Below are 21,153 nucleotides of genomic sequence, written 5' to 3'. Positions count from 1 at the left end.
GATTAGGGAGGTAAGACAGAGCTCTCACTAAAACAATGGGAAAAGAGCCAAAAGCTACCTTGAAGACAGCTTTGGGGTACGGCAGACCAGGACACTGCTTCACCACTCCCAGGAAAGTGGGCAACAGAAAGATGAAGAAGCCAAACAACACATTGTGAGTTATTAAACCTCCCAGTGGCTTAGAAGGGCTCCCCTCCCCCACCCCTGAAATATTAAGCAAGGATAAAACCCCTGGTGAATTGCATCTGAGAGGAGAGCAGACATCTTCCTCCCTGCCAGCTGCTTTGGATATATAGAGAATGGGAAGGTGCTCTGAGTCCTCTAGGAGGGTACTGGAAAGACAAGCCAAAGGAAAACTGTGCAATACTCGCCCCTGTGGCTGGGCAAACAGCCGAGGTTGAGCCAAGCTTCCTGGGAGGAAGAGGGGCCTGGAGTGTGGGGAGTGGATTCTTGACAGTGAGTTTGGCCAGCTGAGTTCACCTTTGAATATTGGAAGGGATGCCAAACAGACAGGGAGAAGGGAGGGGGATCTCCTCAGGCAGACTGTCATGCCCAGCCACGCAGGTAAAGAGAGGAATTAGATTAGAGAGGAAGCAGGGACAGACAGGTGCCTCATCAGCAGGACTCGGGCTAAACTGCAAGGAATCAACCTTGCCCAAGGGAAAGGGAACAGACAGCCTTGTGAAAGGCTAACTACCCGAAGGAGACAGGTTGGCTCACTGGAAGCATTCCTGCCTTAAATATATGAGGTCCCTGGTTTGAAACCCCACTGGGTTACCAGGCATCCAGCTGAAACTTCATGACAGGGATCCTACAGACATTCCTTTTACATTAGCTTTTCTTGGATCTCTCTCTTTTTAAGTTCCTTTTAAATTTTTCCTTATTTTATTAACTAAAACCTGGTTCAAAACTTGCAGAGGGCAGACTACAGGCTGATTAAATGAACACGAGCAGCCTGAAAAGATTCTTAGAGACTTAAGAGAGAAGGTTGTTTTTCTATTAATTTTTATTTCTTGTTCTTTTTCTTTCTTTCTTTTTTAAAATGTGTTGCTGCTGTGTTATTTCTTGTTTGTTGTGTTTCTCCTTTGTTTCCATTTCTTTTTTGTTTACTGAATTTTTTTAACCTACACTATTTCTTTTCTCTCCTGCATCCTCCTGTCTTCTATTTTCTGTTCTTCTTTCATTCAAATTCTTTTGTTTGGTCTTCAATTTTTCTTGTTTTTATTTCTCCTTTTTCCTGTTTTCTTTTTTATTTTTCTCTTTTCCCTATTCTTTTCCTCTCTTCTCATTCCAGCCTTTGACTTCCTTCTACATATTTTTCTCTATTCTGTTACTTATTTCATTGTTTCTACCCTACTTTTTAATTCTTTTTCCTCTGTACTTCTTACTCATGTTAATTACTCATTTTCCTAGGTCTTGTATGGTTCCTCTCCTACCTTTCACTATTATTATTGCTATTATTCTTTTTCTCTTCCTATCTCTTTCCTCTTCACTGGTCCTATTTTTTTTAACTGATTTTGTAAAAATATTACATTAAAAAAACAATATGAGGTCCCATTCAACCCCACCACCCCCACCCCACCACTCCCCCCCCAGCAACACTCACTCCCATCATCATGATACATCCATTGCATTTGGTAAGTACCTCTCTGGGCATCTCTGCACCTCATGGTCAATGGTCCACATCATGGCCCATACTCTCCCACGTTCCATCCAGTGGGCCCTGGGAGGATTTACAATGTCTGGTGATTGCCCCTGCAGCACCATCCAGGGCAACTCTAAGTCCCAAAGGCGCCTCCACATCTCATCTCTTCCTGCCATTCCCCATACCCATATCAGCCACCATGTCCACTTTTCCCACTTCACTCCAATGCCACCTTTTCTCTGTGGACCTGGGATTGGTTATGTCCGTGGCATCTCTATGTCAAGAGGAGGCTCAGATTCCACATGGATACTGGATGCAATCCTCCTGCTTTCAGTTGTAGGCACTCTAGGCTCCATGGTGTGGTGGTTGTCCTTCTTCAACTCCATCTTAGCTGAGTGAGGTGAGTCCAATAAATCAGATTGTAGGAGGTGAAGTCTGTTGAGGCTCGGGGCCTGGCTATCATATTGTCAGTCCAGAGATTCAAATCCTCTAAATATATCTTAAACCCCAACACCAACTACAATTCCAGTAAAGTAGCATGAAAGTCTTATGAAAAGAGATTCCATCTGAGTCCAGTTTCATCACGCAGAAACAACAGCTCCAAAGAAGGGCCATCTGACATGGCAGTGAACCCCATCTGCCATGACCATAGAGCCCGTGGGTCTCTCTAGCCCTCAAAGGAACCAATACCTGGGGTTGTATCTACTTTATCTGTCTCTTAGATTCTGCTCAGTTGTGCATAAGGGCAATCCTTCTGACAGCCTCCAGACTCGTTTTTAGAGACTCATAGCCATATAAACTAATTTCTCCTTTCCATTTCCCCCTTACATTAGGTCAAACAGCATTTTAAAGACATGTTATTATATGTAGACAGGGATATTCTGCTAGATCTGCATTGAACCTTCAATTCAAGGTCATTTTCCAGTTGCATCATCAGTTGGTACTTGAGAGTGATCCCTCGGTGCCAGGGAGGCTCATCCCCAGGTGTCATGTCCCACGCTGGGGGAAAGGCATTGCATTTACATGCTGAGTTTGGCTTTGAGACTGGCCACATTTGAGTAACATAAAGGCTGTCAGGAGGAAATACCCAGGCACAGTGCTGCTCTAGGCCTTGTTCTAATTTCAGGCATATGTGCTCACAAGCATAGTCATTAGTATCATGCTCTCACTGTTGGACCCTCATTCCTTCCTGGTCCTAACCGTTGCACCTGGGGGACTGCCACTGCTCCCCTAGTGACCATGACAGAGCAACCCTGGCCAGGAACCCAGTACTCCCCACAGCTGTAGTTTTTAATTGTTGCCACTATGAGTATATCCAAACATTAACATCCACCCTGGACATATGCCCTGTATAGCTCCCTGTCAGCCCTATATCACCTGTCAATAGTATCCTATACCAGTATTCCTCCACTGCCATTGTTGAACCACTCTGTGATCCAAAACTTCCTGAAAATTGAAGCCCAATATAATGTAAGGATCCCTTACTAGTAAAATGGCTTAGAGCAATGGGTTTAAAGGTTAGATATAGAATACGTGTTGACTTGGAAAAATTCTACATCCTATCTTTTTCTTTTTTTTCCCCTAATTATTGAGCTTCTCTTCACAAGAACCCTAGACCACAGTAATTCATATATACAATATGCAGTACTCCCACACATCCACCATAAAACCTTTTCCGTTCCACAGCGATATTCTTATACCTTATTCATATCATATTTACTTACAGTGATGTAGAGACTCTGTGACGAGAGCTTTCAAACAAGATGACATCTGTGCTTACATTGTGGTCCATACTTTAGGATATACAGTTTTCTAAATGTTTAGTTATCCTATGTTTTACATTATGGTTTACATTATTAGTCTGTCGTTCCCTATATGTTTGTGGTGTAATAGTACATGTTTTATATCCATCCTTGTGTACTCTCGTGAAAGTCCTCTCTTATCCCACATTTACTTTGGTTCCACACATTTAACATCCATTTTCCCATCCCCTTGGTGCCCACAGTGACAGCCAACCTCCGTTTCCCGAGGAGCCACGTCCAGAGATACTTGCAACAGTGTTCAGGGCCTAACTTGCTCAACTGCCCCAATGCCCTGGGAGCCACCCTTTCTCTCGAGAGATACAGTTCCCTCTATTTGATGGCATTAGTCCTCCCCAGGATGTGGGTCCACCCCCACTCTCACTACTTGGGTCTCTATCTAATGGTACCACCCACTCTGGCAAAATGAGCATTCAGACATTCCCCAAGAGCCCGTCCCGCATCAGACCATACTCTCTGAGCATCCTAAACAGGTAACCCTCTTAATTATATTTTGATATGATTATCTCAGCATTTTACTCTCCACCAACACCTGACACTCTCCTATGTTTGTATGCTACCCCTCCCTCCCCCCACTTTTTGGGCAGGATTACCCATCCGCCTGTCCCCAGCCCCCCTCAAACAAACAAAGCCCCCCAAAGGTAACCCCTTTCCCCCATTTTATCTCTTCTTTGTGCTCATATCTACCGCCAGCTCATCATAAATTCCACCCCTGCAGACGTCGGCTCACATCCTTCTTCCACCCCCGATTTCCTGTAAGCCTATTGTTCAGTCTCTAGCTCTCTGAGGCAGCTTTCTTATTTCATATCATTGAGGTCATGTAGTGATTGTCTTTCAATGGCCGGGTTGCTTCACTCAACATAAGGTTCTCAAGATTCATCTATGTTATCACGTGTGTTTATAGTGTATTTGTTCTTACAGCCGAGTAGTATTCCATTGTGTGTATATACCACATTTTGTTGATCCACTCATCTGTTGATGGGCATTTGGGTTGATTCCAACTTTTGGCGATAGTGAACAATGCTGCTATGAACATTGGTGTACATATATCAGTTTGTGTCCTTGTTTTTAGTTCTGCTGGGTATATACCCAGCAGTGGTATTGCTGGGTCATATGGCAAATCTATGGTTAGTTTTTGAGAAACTGCCAAACTGTCCTCCAGAATGGTTGGATCCTTCTGCATTCCCACCAGCAGTGGATGAGTGTTACCCTTTCTTCACATTCTCTCCAGCATTTGTATTCTTCTCTTTTTTTCATGGCTGCCAATCTTATGGGAGTAAGATGGTATCTCATTGTAGTTTTGATTTGTATTTCCCTGATAGCTAGAGATTTGGAGCATTTTTTCATGTGCTTTTTAGCCATTTGTATTTCTCCTTTGGAGAAGTGTCTGTTTAAATCTTTTTCCCATTTTTTAAATGGGTTGTTTATCTTTTTATTTTCAAGTTATAGGAGTTCTTTATATGTGCAAGTTATAAGTTTCTTATCAGATATATGGTTGACAAATATTTTCTCCCACTGTGTGGGCTCCCTTTTTACTTTCTTGACAAACTCCTTTGAGGTGCAGAAGGCTTTAATTTTGAGGAAGTCCCATTTATCTATTGGTTCTTTTGCTGCTCGTGCTTTTGGTGTGATATTCATTAATCCATTTCCTATTACAAGGTCCTGTAGATGTTTCCCTACTCTGCTTTCCAAGGTTTTTATGGTCTTGGCTCTTATATTTAGGTCTTTGATCCATCTTGAGTTGATCTTTGTATAAGGTGTGAGATGGTAATCCTCTTTCATTCTTCTACATATGGCTATCCAGTTCTCCAGGCACCATTTGTTGAATAGGCCACTCTCTCCCAGTTGAGAGGGTTTGGTGGCTTTATCGAATATTATATGGCTATATATGTGAGGTTCTATATCAGAGCTTTCAATTCAATTCCATTGGTCTGTGTGTCTCTCCTTATGCCAATACCATGCTGTTTGCACTACTGTAGCTTTGTAGTATGTTTTGAAGTCAGGAAGTGTGATTCCTCCAATTTCGTTCTTCTTTTTCAATATGTCTTTGGCTATTTGGGGCCTCTTTCCTTTCCAAATAAATTTCATAGTTAGTTTTTCTACTTCCTTAAAGAAGGCTGTGTTGATTTTTATTGGGATTGCATTCAATGTGTAGATCAGTTTTGATAGGATAGACATCTTAATAATATTCAGTCTTCCTATCTATGAACAAGGAATATTCTTCCATTTATTTAGGTCTTCTTTGATTTCCTTTAACAGTCTTGTATAGTTCTCAGTGTATAAGTTTTTTACCTCTTTAACTGAATTTATTCCTAAGTATTTGATTTTTTTCTTTACTATTGTAAATGGTATTTGTTTCTTGATTTCCTCCTGATCTTGCTCATTATTGGTGTAAAGAAATGCTACTGATTTTTGCGCATTGATCTTATAACCTGAGACTTTACTAAACTCATTTATGAGTTCTAGAAGCTTTGTTGTAGATCTCTCAGGGTTTTCTATGTATACGATCATGTCATCTGCAAATAATGAAATTTTGACTTCCTCCTTTCCAATTTGAATGCCTCTTATATCTGGTTCTTGCCTCAGTGCTCAAGCAAGTACTTCTAAGACAATGTTAAATAGGAGCAGAGACAATGGGCATCCTTGTCTTGTTCCTGAGTTTAGAGGGAAGGATTTTAGGATTTCTCCAATGTAAACAATGTTGACTGTAGGTTTTTCGTATATACTCTCTATCATGCTCAAAAAATGTCCTTGTATTCCGATCTTTTGGAGTGTTTTTATCAGGAAAGGGTGCTGTATTTTGTCAAATGCTTTTTCTGCACCTATAGAAATAATCATATGATTTTTTCCCTTCGATCTGTTTATATGTTGTATTACGTTGATTGATTTTCTTATGTTGAACCATCCTTGCATACCTGGAATAATTCCCACTTGGTCGTGGTGTATAATTCATTTAATGTGTTGTTGAATACGATTAGCAAGTATTTTGTTAAGTATTTTTGCGTCTAGGTTCGTTAGAGAAATTGATCTGTAATTTTCCTTTCTTGTGGTGTCTTTGTTTGGCTTTGGTACTAGGGTAATGTTGGCATCATAGAAGTAGTTCGGCAATGTTCCTTCTGTTTCGATTTTTTTGGAATAGTTTCAGCAGGATTGGTGTTAGTTCTTTCCAGAATGTTTTGTAGAATTCACCTGTGAAGCCGTCTGGCCCTGGGCTCTTCTTAGTTGGGAGATTTTTAATGACTGATTCTATCTCTCTGCTTGTGATTGGTTTGTTAAGATTATCAATTTCTTCTTTCATCAATATGGGTTGCTTATGTGTTTCTAGGAATTTGTCCATTTCCTCTAAATTGTCATTTTTGTTGGAATATAGTTTTTCAAAGTATCCTTTTATGATAGTCTTTATTTCTGTGGGGTCAGTGGTGATATCGTCTTTCTCATTTCTTAATTTGTGAATTTGTATCTTCTCTCTTTTTTTCTTTGTTAGTCTCACTAAAGGTTTGTCAATTTTGTTGATTTCTCAAAAAAACAGCTCTTGGTCTTGTTTATCTTTTCAAGTGCTTTCTTATTTTGTATTTCATTTAGTTCTGCTCTTATCTTTGTTATTTCCTTCCTTCTTCTTCCTATTAGGTTACTTTGTTTTTGTTTTTCTAATTCCTTCAAATGTACAGTTAGTTCTTCAATTTTTGCTCTTTCTTCTTTTTTGATATATGAGATTATGGCTATAAATTTCCCTCTCAGTACTGCTTTTGCTGCATCCCATAAATTTTGGTATGTTGTGTTATCATTATCATTTGTTTCAAGGTAGTCATTGATTTCTTTTGAGATTTCCTCTTTGACCCACTGTTTTTCTAAGAGTGTGCTGTTTAATTTCCAAATCGTGGTGTGAAATCTTGGCCTCTGTCCCTTGCAAATTTCCAGCTTCACTCCACTGTGGTCAGAGATATTGTTTTGTATGATTTCAATCTTTCTGAATTCATTCAGCCTTTCTTTGTGGGCTAGCATATGGTCTATCTTGGAGAATGATCCATGTGTGCTTGAGAAAAATGTATATCCTGCTGTGTTTGGGTGTAATGATCTATATATGTCTATTAGATCCAGCTCCTCTAATATACTGTTAAAATGTTTTCTTTCTTTAGTGATTCTCTTTTGAGATGTTCTGTCCAGAGTTGATAGTGGTGTATTAAAATCCCCCACTATAATTGTAGATGCATCTATTCTTTCACTTAGTTTTTCCAGTGTTTGCCTCACGTATTTGGAGGCACCCTTGTTAGGAGCATAAATATTTATGATTGTTCGATCTTCTTGACAGATTTTCCCTTTCACTAAAATGTAGTATCCTTCTTTGTCTCTCACAATTGTTTCGCATTTAAAGTCTATTTTGTCTGATATTAATATAGCTACTCCTGCCTTTTTTTGGTTATTGTTTGCTTCTATGATTGTTTTCCAACCATTCACTTTCAATCCCCATGCGTCTCTGGGTCTAAGATGTGTCTCTTGTAGACAGCATATGGATGGGTCATATTTCCTTATCCAATGTCCCAGTCTGAATCTTTTGATAGGTGAGTTTAATCCATTGACATTCAGTGTTATTACTTTCAAGGAATTGTTTGTGTTAGCCATATTTTTATTGTATTTTTGTTTGTCATATTTTGTATTTTTTCTTCCTTCTATTTTTGTCTTTTTTTGTTGCTCTTATACTCTCCTCCAACTGTGCCTGTCCTGTTTTTTCCTTTCCTCCTGCAGAACTCCCTTTAGCATTTCTTGAAGGGGAGGTTTCTTGTTGGTATACTCTTTCAGTTTCTGTTTATCTGCGAGTATTTTGAACTCTCCATCATGTTTGAATGCTAGTTTACCTGGATAGAGTATTCTTGGTTGGAAATTTTTTTCCTTTAGTACCCTGACTATATCATACCACTGCCTTCTTGCCTCCATGGTTTCAGATGAGAAATCAGCACTTAATCTTATGGATCTTCCCTTGTATGTGATGGTTTTCTTTTCTCTTGCTGCATTTAGGATTTTCTCTTTGTCTTGAGCATTTGATAATTTGACAAGTATATGTCTTGGGGTGGGCCTGTTGGGGTTTATGACTAGTGGAGTGCACTGTGCTTCTTGGATATGTACATCTGTCTCTTTCAGTAGATTTGGGAAGTTTTCAGCCATTATTTCCTGCAACACTCCTTCTGACCCCTTTCCCTTCTCTTCTCCTTCTGGAATGCCTATAATACATATGTTTGAGTGTTTTGCATTGTCATTCAGGTCCCTGAGTCCTAGCTGGATTTTTTCTATCTTTTTATCAACCCCTTCCACTATCTGTTTGAATTCTGATGTACTGTCTTCCACGTCACTAATTCTCTGCTCGGCCTCTTCTAGTCTCCTGATATTTGCTGCAAGTGTATTTTTGATTTCTTGAACTGTGGTGTTCATTCCCATCATATCTGTTATCTTTCTGTGTATGTCTGCAATTTCCCCTCCAAGTGTTGTCTTCATGTTGTTAACCTCTTTCATTACTTCATCAAATTTGTCGGTCATAAATGTTCTGAGATCTTTCATTGCTTGTGCGAAGTTCTGCTCCCCTTCCTGATTTTTAGTTTGTTGATTGGATTCAGCCATGTTTTCCTGATTACTGGTTTGATTTGTAGTTTTTTGTTGCTGTCTGGTCATCATTTTATCTTGATGGGTTTATTCAGTTCCTTAGCTTCTTTGTCTACTCTTGGAGATTAGTTAGCTGTTGTTTTTGCATAAGTGTTATATCTTCTCTTTGTCACTTTGTTCTTCTTATTCTAATTTCTTGTTGCTGGTTAAGTTCACTTTAGAGGAAAGTGTTAGTGCTGGGGAAAGGCAATTGTGTAAGCAAGGAAAAAGTGTAAAGTAGTATTGGTGATATATGTTAACAAAGCAAGAATATGAGATCTGGGAGGATGGGGGTTAGATTCGTGTAAATTGTGTAGAGTTATAGCAGTAGGTAGTGTACCTATTATGAGGTAGATGACTGAATATGGGAGGAATATGGTATGTGCTAAAAAGCTATTGTTTTTGTGAGAGAAGGAAAAAGAAAAGTAATAGTTTCAAGAGTGGACAACAGACAGAAAACAAAACAGAGGTATTAGAAATTAAGAGTTAGACACTTTGTGGATCAAAGAAAGGGGGGTGGGAGGTGGAATATAGGAGAGACAGTAGATGATGCCATATATCACAATGTAGGGGAGAGGGGATAGTGTTGGTAGCCTAAATCAGTTCACACAGAAATGAGGCAGTGGAGGATGAGAAAACCCAGCAAATGTGAGGTGTTCCCTGCAGCACTTATTGTATAATTGAGTTAAAATAAAATAAGTAGAAAAAAAATTTTTTAAATCCCTAAATAACTGAATAAAAAAAGTCTTTAGGGGATATTCTGGGAGAAAAGACTAGGGGATAATGCAATATTAGCAATCAGGACATTAAAAAAAAAGTAAAAAAATAAGATAAAATGAAAATAAAAACAAAACAAAATGAAACGATAAAGAAAAAATGCAAACGTTGAAGGCTAGGGTTTTCAAGGATCTCAGATGGACCTCAGGGTGTGATGGATTCAGGGGTGGAAAGTCTGAGTTATTGAAGACTCAAGAGGTATGAGTCTTGGGTATGGGCCACCAGAGTTTAGGGGATTCAGACCTGGCAACCTCAAATCTGGTCAACAGGAATCCTAGGAGCCCTGGAGTGTAACACAGCCCTCAGGGAGCCCCGCAGCTGGGTGTCAGCCTTATGGGGGAAGTCAGATCCGCAAACTGTATATTATGTCTGAACCCTGCAATTCACTTACTCAGTAGGGTTTGTTTTAGTGGGTAAATTGACAATTCAGCTTTTGGACAGCTCCCACCCTGTGATTCCAAAAAACGGCCAGCTGAGGGTGCCTCTACACCACAGTCAATTTACTGAAGCAGATCCGAAGCCCGCCGTGGGTTGGGCTCTGGTTGGAAATGCCGAAAACGGATTCCGAAACCGGAATTCCCAAGCTTCTTGAAATATTCCCCAATTGGCTTCCTGATGTGTCCCCCTCCCTCACCGCACCCTGTAACTACCTCCCAATTATGTCCCTTTATTACTAAGAATCTAATTCCGTTGCAGATTGGCAGCTGGGCCTGGGGGGTGGGGCTCCAGGTGGAAGCGCTATTATTTGTGTCCACAATCAAAAATTCCCCCGCTTCACAAAACACCGTCTGTCTCCCCAAATTGATTCGCAAAGGTGTCCGTTTCCTCAACCTCCCAACAGCCCGCCCAGGATTCGCAAATTCCCCAGCACTGCAAAACCGCAAAAAGTGCAGCCAGAGTGCCAATACTGCGGCTCCACCGCCCCCCCAAGAAGTGAGCAACCTGTCTGCCAGTCTCACCTCCGGGCAATAGAAGCCAAATTATATCTTATAGACCAATCCTCTCCATTACCTTTCCACCAAATCGATGTCCAGACACTTCCTGCCCTGTAAAAATCCTGAAAAAGCCCCACCTCGGAGAACCGACAGTGGCGCCCAGCCTCCTCTCCCAGGAGAGACTGCAAGGCAAGTTCACTCAGCCACCATCTTGCCCCTCCTCCTCCTGGTCCTATTTTTATCAAAGGAACATAGACAACAGCAAAGAAAGAATAAGAATGAAATGTCAAAGTGAAACCTTACAGCACACACACAAACAACAAAATAAAACCCCAGAGTAGAGAGAGAACATAATCAACTGAATAAACCCATCAAAATAAACAGATGCCTAGATGGCAACAAAAAATTACAAGCCATCATAAGAAACAGGAAGACATGGCCCAGTGAAATGAACAAACTAAAATTCAGGAGTAGATGCAGAACATGGAACAACAATCAGACATGTCCAAATAAGTATCACGAGCAGCTTAATGAAGGGAAGGAAGAGATTAAGGATATTAAGAGGACACTGGGAAAATATACTGAAGGAATTCTAAATACACATTAAATAGATAACGGATATGATGGTGATGAATGACAGAACCCAAGAAATAAAAAATACAATGGAAGCATGTCAGATTTGAACAAGCAGAAGAAATGATCAATGATGTGGGACACAGTACATCTGAAATGAAGCAGATAGTAGAAGAGATAGATAAAAAAAGAAAAAGAAAAATATCCAGCAGGGATATAGGAATTTGAATGACAACATGTAATGCTCAAAAATGTGTATTATAGGCATCCCAGAGAGAGAAGAGAAAGGAAAGGGGACAGAAGGAGTATTGGAGGAAATGATGGCTGAAAACTTCCCACACCTATTGAGGGAGATGGATGTACATGTCCAGGAAGTGCAGCACACCCCAACTAGTATAAATCATAACAGTCCTACTCTAAGACATACATGTGTCAAATTGTCCAATGGTAAAAGACAGAAAATACCTAAAGCAGCAAGAAAAAAGAGATCCATCACATACAAGGGAAGCTCAATAAGATTAAGTGCAAATTCTCATCTGAAACCATGGAGGCAAGAAGGCCATAGTATGGCATAGTTAACATGCTACAAGAAAAAACCTGTCAGCCAAAAATACTTTAAACAGCAAAACTGGCATTCAAAAATGAGGGAGAGTTCAAAATATTCACAGATAAGCAGAAATTAAGACATTATGTTCACTAAGAAACCTGCCTTTCAAGAAATACTGAAGGGAGTCCTCAGGTTGAAAGGAAAAAACAGGAGAGAGAGAGTTGGAGGAGAATGCAAGAGCAATAATTTCTCATTTTAAAAAGAGAAATAAAAACAATATGTAGCATATATAAACTTAAAGAAAATATGGATAATGTAAGTAATTCCTTGACAGTAATAAAATTGAACATTAATGGATTAAATTCACCCATCAATATACACAGATTGGCAGATTAGATAAGGAAATATGACCTCTCAATATGCTGTCTACAAGAAATGCACCTTGACCCAGGGATGAAAAGAGGATGAAAGTGAATGGTTGGAAAACAATTTTACAAGCAAATAACCAAAAAAACTGGCAATAGCTTTACAAATATCTGACAATTAGACTTGAAATTCAAAGTATTGTAAGAGACAAAGAAGGACACTATATATTAATAAAAGGGACACTCTATCAAGAACAAAGAACAGCCATAAACATTTAGGCATCTAACCAGGGTGCATCAAAATACATGGAAAAACTAAATGGAGAAATAGGTGCCTTTACAATTATAGTGGGGGATTTTAATACACCATTATCACCATTAGACAGAACATCTTGACAGAGAATCAATAAAGAAACAAAGACTTTGAATTATACATTAGTGGATGTGGACCCAATACACAATTACAGAACATTACACCCAAATACAATGGGATATACATGCTTCTTAAGTCCACATGGATCATTCTCTGGGATAGACCACATGCTAGGTCACATAACAACTCTCAATGAATTCAGAAAGATTGAAGTTATACAAAATCATTTCCCTGACCACAGTGGAATGAAGGTGGAAATCAGTTAAGGGCAGACAACCAGATTAGGCACAAAGATACATATTTTAAATGACACATTCTTAGACAAGCAGTGGGTCAAGGAGGAAATCACAAAAAATTAGTAACTACCTTGAAAGAATGAAAATAACAACACAATGTATCAAAACCTATGGTTTTGCAGCAAAAGGTGTACCAAGAGGGAAATTCATAGCCATAAATGCCTATAATAAGAAAGAAGAAATGGCAAGTTGCAAAACAATAGGAAATAGCCTGAGGAGTTATGAAAGCCAGAGAATGGAGTTTGGACTTGATCCAATAAGCATAGATCAAGCTTCTAACTAAAGATTTTGGGCTAAAAGGAAAGTCATGAGGAGTAAATGGTTCACACTGAATAGAACTGTTACAGACTGAAGAAGGAAGAAACTGAAAGTGAAAAGATCACTTGCGACGGCTTGCTCGGTCGGTAGAGGTGGGGTCTGGCTGTGGATGAGGGGTCGGCCCAGCTCTGGGCGAGGGGTCAGTCCCGCTTGGGACGAGGGGTCGGTCCCACCTGGGATGAGGGATCGGTCCGGCAGCAGACGAGGGATCGGTCTCACAAGGGGTTGCGCGGTTCGGCTGACGGGGTCGCCCGGCGAAGCCGGCGACGAAGGGGTCGCCCGGCGAAGCCGGCGACGAAGGGGTCGCCCGGAGAAGCAGATGACGAAGGGGTCGCCCGGAGAAGCAGGCGACGACCTGGGGACAAGGGAGGCCAGGCCCTTGTCAGGGGCTCTCAGGACTGGAGGGCGCACGGCAGAAGAACTACCGCAGAGACAAGGTAAACACGCAAGTCCACTTTACTGAGGGAGAGGCAACAGTTTTATAGGGGCTGGGGAAGGCTGATTGGTCGAAGCCATGCCCTGTTCTGATTGGTTGCCGGTGAAAGGTCAGTGGGCGGTACTGGACGGGGGAGGGGTGGTGGTTAGGGATTGGCTGTCACTGTTGCTGGGGGAAGGGGCAGGGTTTAGGGATTGGTGGCTGCTGTTGCTGGGGTGGAGGGCAGACTTGAGTTTCCCGCCCACGCCTGGCTATTGCTTCTGTCGGGGGAAGGGAAAAGGGCGGGCTGGATTTTTCCGCCCACACCTGGCTGTTGCTGCTGTCAGGGGAGGGGAAAAGGGCGGGCTGGATTTCTCCGCCCATGCCTGGCTGTTGCTGCTGTCGGGGGAGGGGAAAAGGGCAGACTGGAATTTTCTGCCCTGCGCCTGCGCAGGGAGAAGGAAGAAGAAGGGTGCCGCCCTACAAGGCATCGTGTGGCGCCATCCGGGAGGAGGGGCGGCCGCGGAAGTATTGCTGCTGAGAAGGGGAGACCCGAGGGCACTCTGCGCCCATGCCGAGCTTCCTTCAGGGGTGGCGGTGAGTCCGACCAGCCACCCTATTATGGGGGCAGCGGCTTGGCCTACTGCGGCCGCTCCCCTGCCAGGCCAGCAAACCACGCTTCAGCCCGAGGGGTGACCGCATTTCCCCCTTCTTTTCAAATAAGGACCAGGATGGCAGCAGCAACAAGTAGCTGAGGCCCAAGAGGCAGTAAGCAATGAGGGAAGTGGGGCTGAAGAGGGAGGTGAGTATGACGGGGATATAAATGTACAATTTAGGGGGTGGTATCTTGCCGTTGCAAGCAAGGGTGGCCAATGTCCAATTCTTGTTGATCTCAGCGGCTATAAGATCCATCTGTTGTTAAAAGTCCAGGATGACAGCACGTTGCAGGTAGTTGATCTCTCCTTGGCAGCGAAGACATTGTAGGAGAGGATTACTTTTTTCCTGCCAGAGGCTTACTGTCCAATTAAAAGGCTGATGGCTGGGGTTGGTGAGTGCAATGGGGAGTTGTGAGGAAAAGAAGGGTGACGGTTTTGGACAAGAGGAGGCTTGGTGAAGTCATTATGGGAGGAAGATAAGGAGTAAAGCATAAAAGAGGATAATAAACAGAAAGGCGATGGAGAGTAGAATTTGTTGGCCGAGGTTCCAATCTTCTGGTGTGGTAGCGGCTAGACAGATGGCGGAAAATATTATCAAGAAAGCAAAGGTTATGAGGAAGAAATAAAGTATTAAAGGCTGTGGGGGAAGTGAGAAGATCATTTAGAGGATAGGGTTGAGAATGGTATGTTTAAGACAGAAGCTTTGTGGTTTGTAGGAGACTGCTTTATAAATGAAGGAGAATGAGGGCAGTAAATATAGTAACGATAGATAGGAAGATGACAGTGAGGAGGAGTCTTTGTTTAAGGTTCCAATCGTCCGGCGCAACAGTGGCTAGGCCGATAGCGAGGGGTGTTGCTAAATAGACAATGGCTGCAAAGACAAAATCATCTTCTGTTTCCTTAAGAATAACTTTTCTTTAAATACTTAGTAGCATGCAATATTAGAAACCGTTTCCTAAAAGCAAGTTGGCAGGGGAGCTTGGTTGCTGTTAATCTTTCCTGTTATAAAATTACCTTTTATTATTATTATCATCAATTCAGTTTTATATATATATATTTAAGAATGACCTTTTGGAATTAGCCATTTAATACCTTAATGTAAACTATTGAAGATAAATTTTATCTTTACAGAACACACTCCCTTACGTAAAGTTATCACAATACCTTTTACACTTGCCGCATGCAAATTAAGTTTCAAGAGTTTATGAAAAATTAGCCACCTTACTTTAGGACAAAATACGTCTTTTTGCAAAACTTATTACATTTCCGTTAGCATTTTTACAAACGTTTAACCTTTTTAATATTCATATAAGTTTTACATTCTTTATATTATCCTGTGAAGAAAAATAAGTTATTCATTTTAATCTAGGCAAGAACAACTTTTTATGAAGACGTACAGTTAATTTTGTTAATTAAGACTTACAATTTTTTTTAATTGTAGATATCTTATTAACATTTAAACTTATGTATTAATATAATAAACTTAAGTATTAATATAAGCGCTTATTTAATTTTTGGCCATTTGAATAGAGCTCTTTTAAAGATTTCTAGTAATTTATATTTACCATCCGGAGGTATCACAATATACGTTGACATTGAACGAACAGACAGACAAACACAGAACAATTACAACACATTAACAGAAATATATAATTTATTTACAGTTGACTCATAATTCTTACTTTCTGGTATAGCTGCTTTTAAATCCTTTTTTATATAGCATATCATATATTATACCCTTCAAGATTTCTTCTGGACTTCATGTTGCCTGTAATAAGCCAAGAGGGAATCTTTTACCTTCCTGCTCCACAGCAAAAGTGACCCTATCTATAAGGCGAGTATAGGTGTCCGGGTCCCAAAGCTGCCACGTGGTAAGCCACGGATTAAAGGGGAGAAGAAGGTCCCAATATACTTGAAGCTGTTTGAAAGAGATCTTACACCGGTGAGTGTCTAGGAGATCGGCAAGGGCCCGAACTTGTGGGGCTTGCTTAGCAGATAGGATGTTACCCATTGCTAATGGCCTTTTGGAGCCGATAAGAAAAGGGGCCCTTACCTTGAGAGCGCGGCAATGGGAGCCGAGGTGCGCGGTGAGACGAGGGGTCGGAGCCGGTGGGGCTCCGACGGTGGTCGCTGGCCAAGAGAAGGCCCCAATGAGGGGAGGGCGGGACGATGAGCAGTGGAGCAAGGCAAAGGGGAGCAAGCGTGGAGGGGAGGAGGCAGAGATGAAGGCAGGGGTGGAGGTGCTCAGGCACGTGCTCCTGAGAGTTTTATTGGCGCCTCTTAATCATAGCGGGTCGGTAAAAGCCCCCGACATGGAAGGAGAAAGCCATCCAGCGATTCTCCCAGACCGCCGTGGATTGTATGAGGTCGCCAAGGTTCAGGAGCAGCAATGCAGAGCGAAAAGATAGGGGTGAGAAGAGAGGAGAGCGTAGGGCTATGGTAGGGTTACTTCAGACGTGCAAGCGCGTGCTCCCGAGAAATCCAAGGCTCCTCTTAATCATAGCGGGTCGGTATAAGCCCCTGACATGGAAGGAGAAAGCCATCCAGCGATTCTCCCAGACCGCCGTGGATCGTATGAGGTAGCCAAGGCTCAGGTAGCAGCAATGTTGCACGAGACAAGTCCCAAGGTGAGAAGAGAGGAGGGCGTAGGGCTGTGGTAGGATTACTTCAGACGTGCAAGCGCACGCTCCCGAGAAATCCAAGGCTCCTCTTAATCATAGCGGGTCGGTATAAGCCCCCGACATGGAAGGAGAAAGCCATCCAGTGATTCTCCCAGACCGCCGTGGATCGTATGAGGTAGCCAAGGCTCAGGTAGCAGCAATGTTGCACGAGAGAAGTCCCAAGGTGAGAAGAAAGGAGGGGGGGGCTGCCAGGTTATGGAGTGAGGCTGTGGTGGAGTTGCCTTGCCCCACGTTGGGCGCCAGCTGCGACGGCTTGCTCGGTCGGTAGAGGTGGGGTCTGGCTGTGGATGAGGGGTCGGTCCAGCTCTGGACGAGGGGTCGGTCCCGCTTGGGACGAGGGGTCGGTCCCACCTGGGACGAGGGATCGGTCCGGCAGCAGACGAGGGATCGGTCTCACAAGGGGTTGCACGGTTCGGCTGACGGGGTCGCCCGGCAAAGCCGGCGACGAAGGGGTCGCCCGGCGAAGCCGGCGACGAAGGGGTCGCCCGGAGAAGCAGGCGACGACCTGGGGACAAGGGAGGCCAGGCCCTTGTCAGGGGCTCTCAGGACTGGAGGGCGCATGGCAGAAGAACTACCGCAGAGACAAGGTAAACACGCAAGTCCACTTTACTGAGGGAGAGGCAAATTTTTATAGGGGCTGGGGAAGGCTGATTGGTCGAAGCCACGCCCTGTTCTGATTGGTTGCTGGCGAAAGGTCAGTGGGCGGTACTGGATGGGGGAGGGGTGGTGGTTAGGGATTGGCTGTCACTGTTGCTGGGGGAAGGGGCAGGGTTTAGGGATTGGTGGCTGCTGTTGCTGGGGTGGAGGGCAGACTTGAGTTTCCCGCCCACGCCTGGCTATTGCTTCTGTTGGGGGAAGGGAAAAGGGCGGGCTGGATTTTTCCGCCCACACCTGGCTGTTGCTGCTGTCGGGGGAGGGGAAAAGGGCGGGCTGGAATTTTCTGCCCTGCGCCTGCGCAGGGAGAAGGAAGAAGAAGGGTGCCGTCCTACAAGGCATCGTGTGGCGCCATCCGGGAGGAGGGGCGGCCGCGGAAGCATGGCTGCCAAGAAGGGGAGACCCGAGGGCACTCTGCGCCCATGCCGAGCTTCCTTCAGGGGTGGCGGTGAGTCCGACCAGCCACCCTATTATGGGGGCAGCGGCTTGGCCTACTGCGGCCGCTCCCCTGCCAGGCCAGCAAACCACGCTTCAGCCCGAGGGGTGACCACAATCACTTACTTTTGTTAATGTACAGTGGTGATGGTAACACAACATTGTGAATATAATTAACACCACTGTATTATATATCTAAATGTTGATAGAAGGGGAAATTTGGGGTGGTACATACGTTGATAGAATAAAAATTAAAAGTAAACAACCATAAGACTACACAATACAGTGAACCATAAAGGAAACTAGGGACTATAATTAATAGGACAATTATATTATTCACAATTGCTAAAAGATGGGAAAACCTAAGTATCCATCAACCAATGAATTGATAAGCAAAATCTGATATTTCCATACAGTGGAATATTAATCAGAAGTAAGAAAAAATCAATTGGGGGAGCAAAGACAATGTGGGGGAACATTGAAGATATTAGGTTGAGTAAAAGAACCAGACACAAAAGGGCAAATATTTTATGGCCTCACTAATATGATCTAAATACAATGAGTAGACTTATGGAGTTGGGACTATGAAATGAATTTTGGTGGGAGATGGAATGTGGATGAAAGGGAAAGATGATTCTGGGTATGTATAGAATGCTTAATCAGGTAAAATGTAAATATATGGTAATGCTTGAACTTGATGGCAACACATTATAATGAATGTAACAAAAACTGATGATTTATGAATGAGAATGTGGCCAAAAATAGTGTCTAGGAAAATTAACGTTAGTTGGAGGACAGCTGGAGGATAATATTGGGAATGTAGAACAATGATTTTGACAGGAGATTGTGGTTAATAAGATAGAGGAATGGACTTCTACTACATGTTAAGAATGTGCTGATACAATGGAAAAACATAAATTATTTGGAACTATAATTAAGAACACCATTGTAATGATTTTCTAGCAAAAGCAAGGTTGATACTACATTAATGCTCAGGGTGAAAAAAAGATAGGAGTTTGGTCTCGTGAAATCTGAATATGATTAAGCAGTTTTTCTCTTCATTAGTTTTTCATTAATACTGCATAATTATGTTATTTAACTAATCTCTGTATCTTTATGAACACTACAGGAACAATTGAGTTAGAAGTTGCAATTAGATGAGATAAAGATGAGAAAGAACTTTTTAGATGGAATGTATCCATAACTTGTTGAGCTGCATTTTTGTTATTTTTTTCTGATTTGAAATAAGGTTATAAAAAATAGTACAATGATAATATTTACTCATTGATTGTAACAAAGGTACCACACTAATGTAAAATGTTTAAAATGGGGGCTGGAAATGGGAACATTTTATGCATCTTTCTGGAAATCTACAACCTCTCAAATAAAAAAAAATCTTGAAGGCAAAAATAAAGACCTCTTAATACATGGGCAATGAAGTGGTACTAAGAATTTTAAAAAGGACAGAATTTGCAGAACACAAGCAAATGCTTACATTTTTCAAGGCAGGGATGAGGTGAAGGATGACATATGAGTTTTCAATCATAGAAGAGACTTCAAGATAAGTTCCAAAAGGGCAGTTGGTTTCACAGAAAGATAAGAAATTACATTTTAGACACAGTATATCAGACCCGAAGAGGGGGCATTCATGTAAAAGCTACCAAAGAAAAAAGTGGATGCTGGATTCAAACAAATTGATGAAAAACCAATGCTTAAGTTGCAGATTTGTGGGTAATTGTACAAAAAGCACAAGTAAATGTGGGTAAATAAGAGATCTGCAAAGGGAAAAAGAGTAGAGGGGATAAAAAGCAAAAATAAAAAGGCTTAACTGTAATATGAAACTGAGAACATGAAGGAAGTGTAAAGGAGGGAGAAATAAGGTCCCAAGAGGATCTGAACAATGGGGCTGCAGAAATGAAGAAAGAGCAACGATTCAGGATGAGGGAAGGCTATCTAGGCGAGCTACGGTGGGCTAGGGAAACCGGTAGAATGGACAGGCTTCCTGCTCTCCGCAGGGGCATGGGCGAGTCCCGCCCTCCCTGTCTGGCGAATGGGCCGCCCGCTCTTCGCAGAGGTACGGGCGAGCCACGCCCTCCCGACCGTTCCTGCCTCACCGCCGAGCCCAACCTACTGCCTCCCCCTCTTCCCCCTCACCGGGGCCATGCCATCCAACAACCACCGGCCAATCCCCACCGGCCAACTTTCACATCGCCTAACTTCCACCAGCTTCAACTGACCAATGCCCCACACGCTGTCTCCTGCCTGCCCCATCCCCTCACCCCACAATATATATTGTCCAGCACTTCCTGAATAAAGCAGACTGCACACTGCCACCACTTGCCGTCTCCGCAGCATTCTTCGCGCCCGCTGTGCGTCCGCCTAGCCCCCCCCCACCTCGAGCAGCCTGGGCAAAGCCAAAGGAACCCCGACATCATCAGGAAGAATCTATGTCATAGCGATGGAAGGGGCTTTTTATGACTTTGAAAGTCTGTGATTTTCTAACCACTTTGAGAAACAATGTGATACAGTAACAAGAAACACTGGATTTTGAATCACTGTTTTGACTCTTAGTCCATTAGAACTATGGAATATTTTCACCAAAAAAAAAATTATGTATGTAGATATAGATAGATGGATGACCACAACTTACAAGAGCATGTAGAAAGATTTACTGGATCATATCAAGGCTCAATATTGTAGCCAAGGGATACTTATTTCTTCTACCACAATTTTTCCAATAGAAAAATTCCAAGTCCTCTAAATTCATTCTGAGCATCCAAAAAAAACACAAAAAACCAAAAAACCAAAAACAAAAACCAACCACAAAAATACATTAGTTAGAAAGAATGAGAGAAGTGTGGTCCTTCAACTATAACAAAAGAAGGGTGTCATAATAAAATATTACTAATTCAGAATTAAAAGCATTTCTTTGAAGGTATAAAACTATAATTAGCATTATACTTTTAAATATATGTCCCAGAGACTTAAATCTTTGGCCTGTTCATGTGCTAGTTGAGCCCTGAGTTTCAGCA

Source organism: Dasypus novemcinctus, unplaced genomic scaffold (genome assembly GCF_030445035.2).
Source record: "Dasypus novemcinctus isolate mDasNov1 unplaced genomic scaffold, mDasNov1.1.hap2 scaffold_123, whole genome shotgun sequence".
NCBI classification, from domain to species: domain Eukaryota; kingdom Metazoa; phylum Chordata; class Mammalia; order Cingulata; family Dasypodidae; genus Dasypus; species Dasypus novemcinctus.
Note: the sequence above shows the minus strand (reverse complement) of the source record.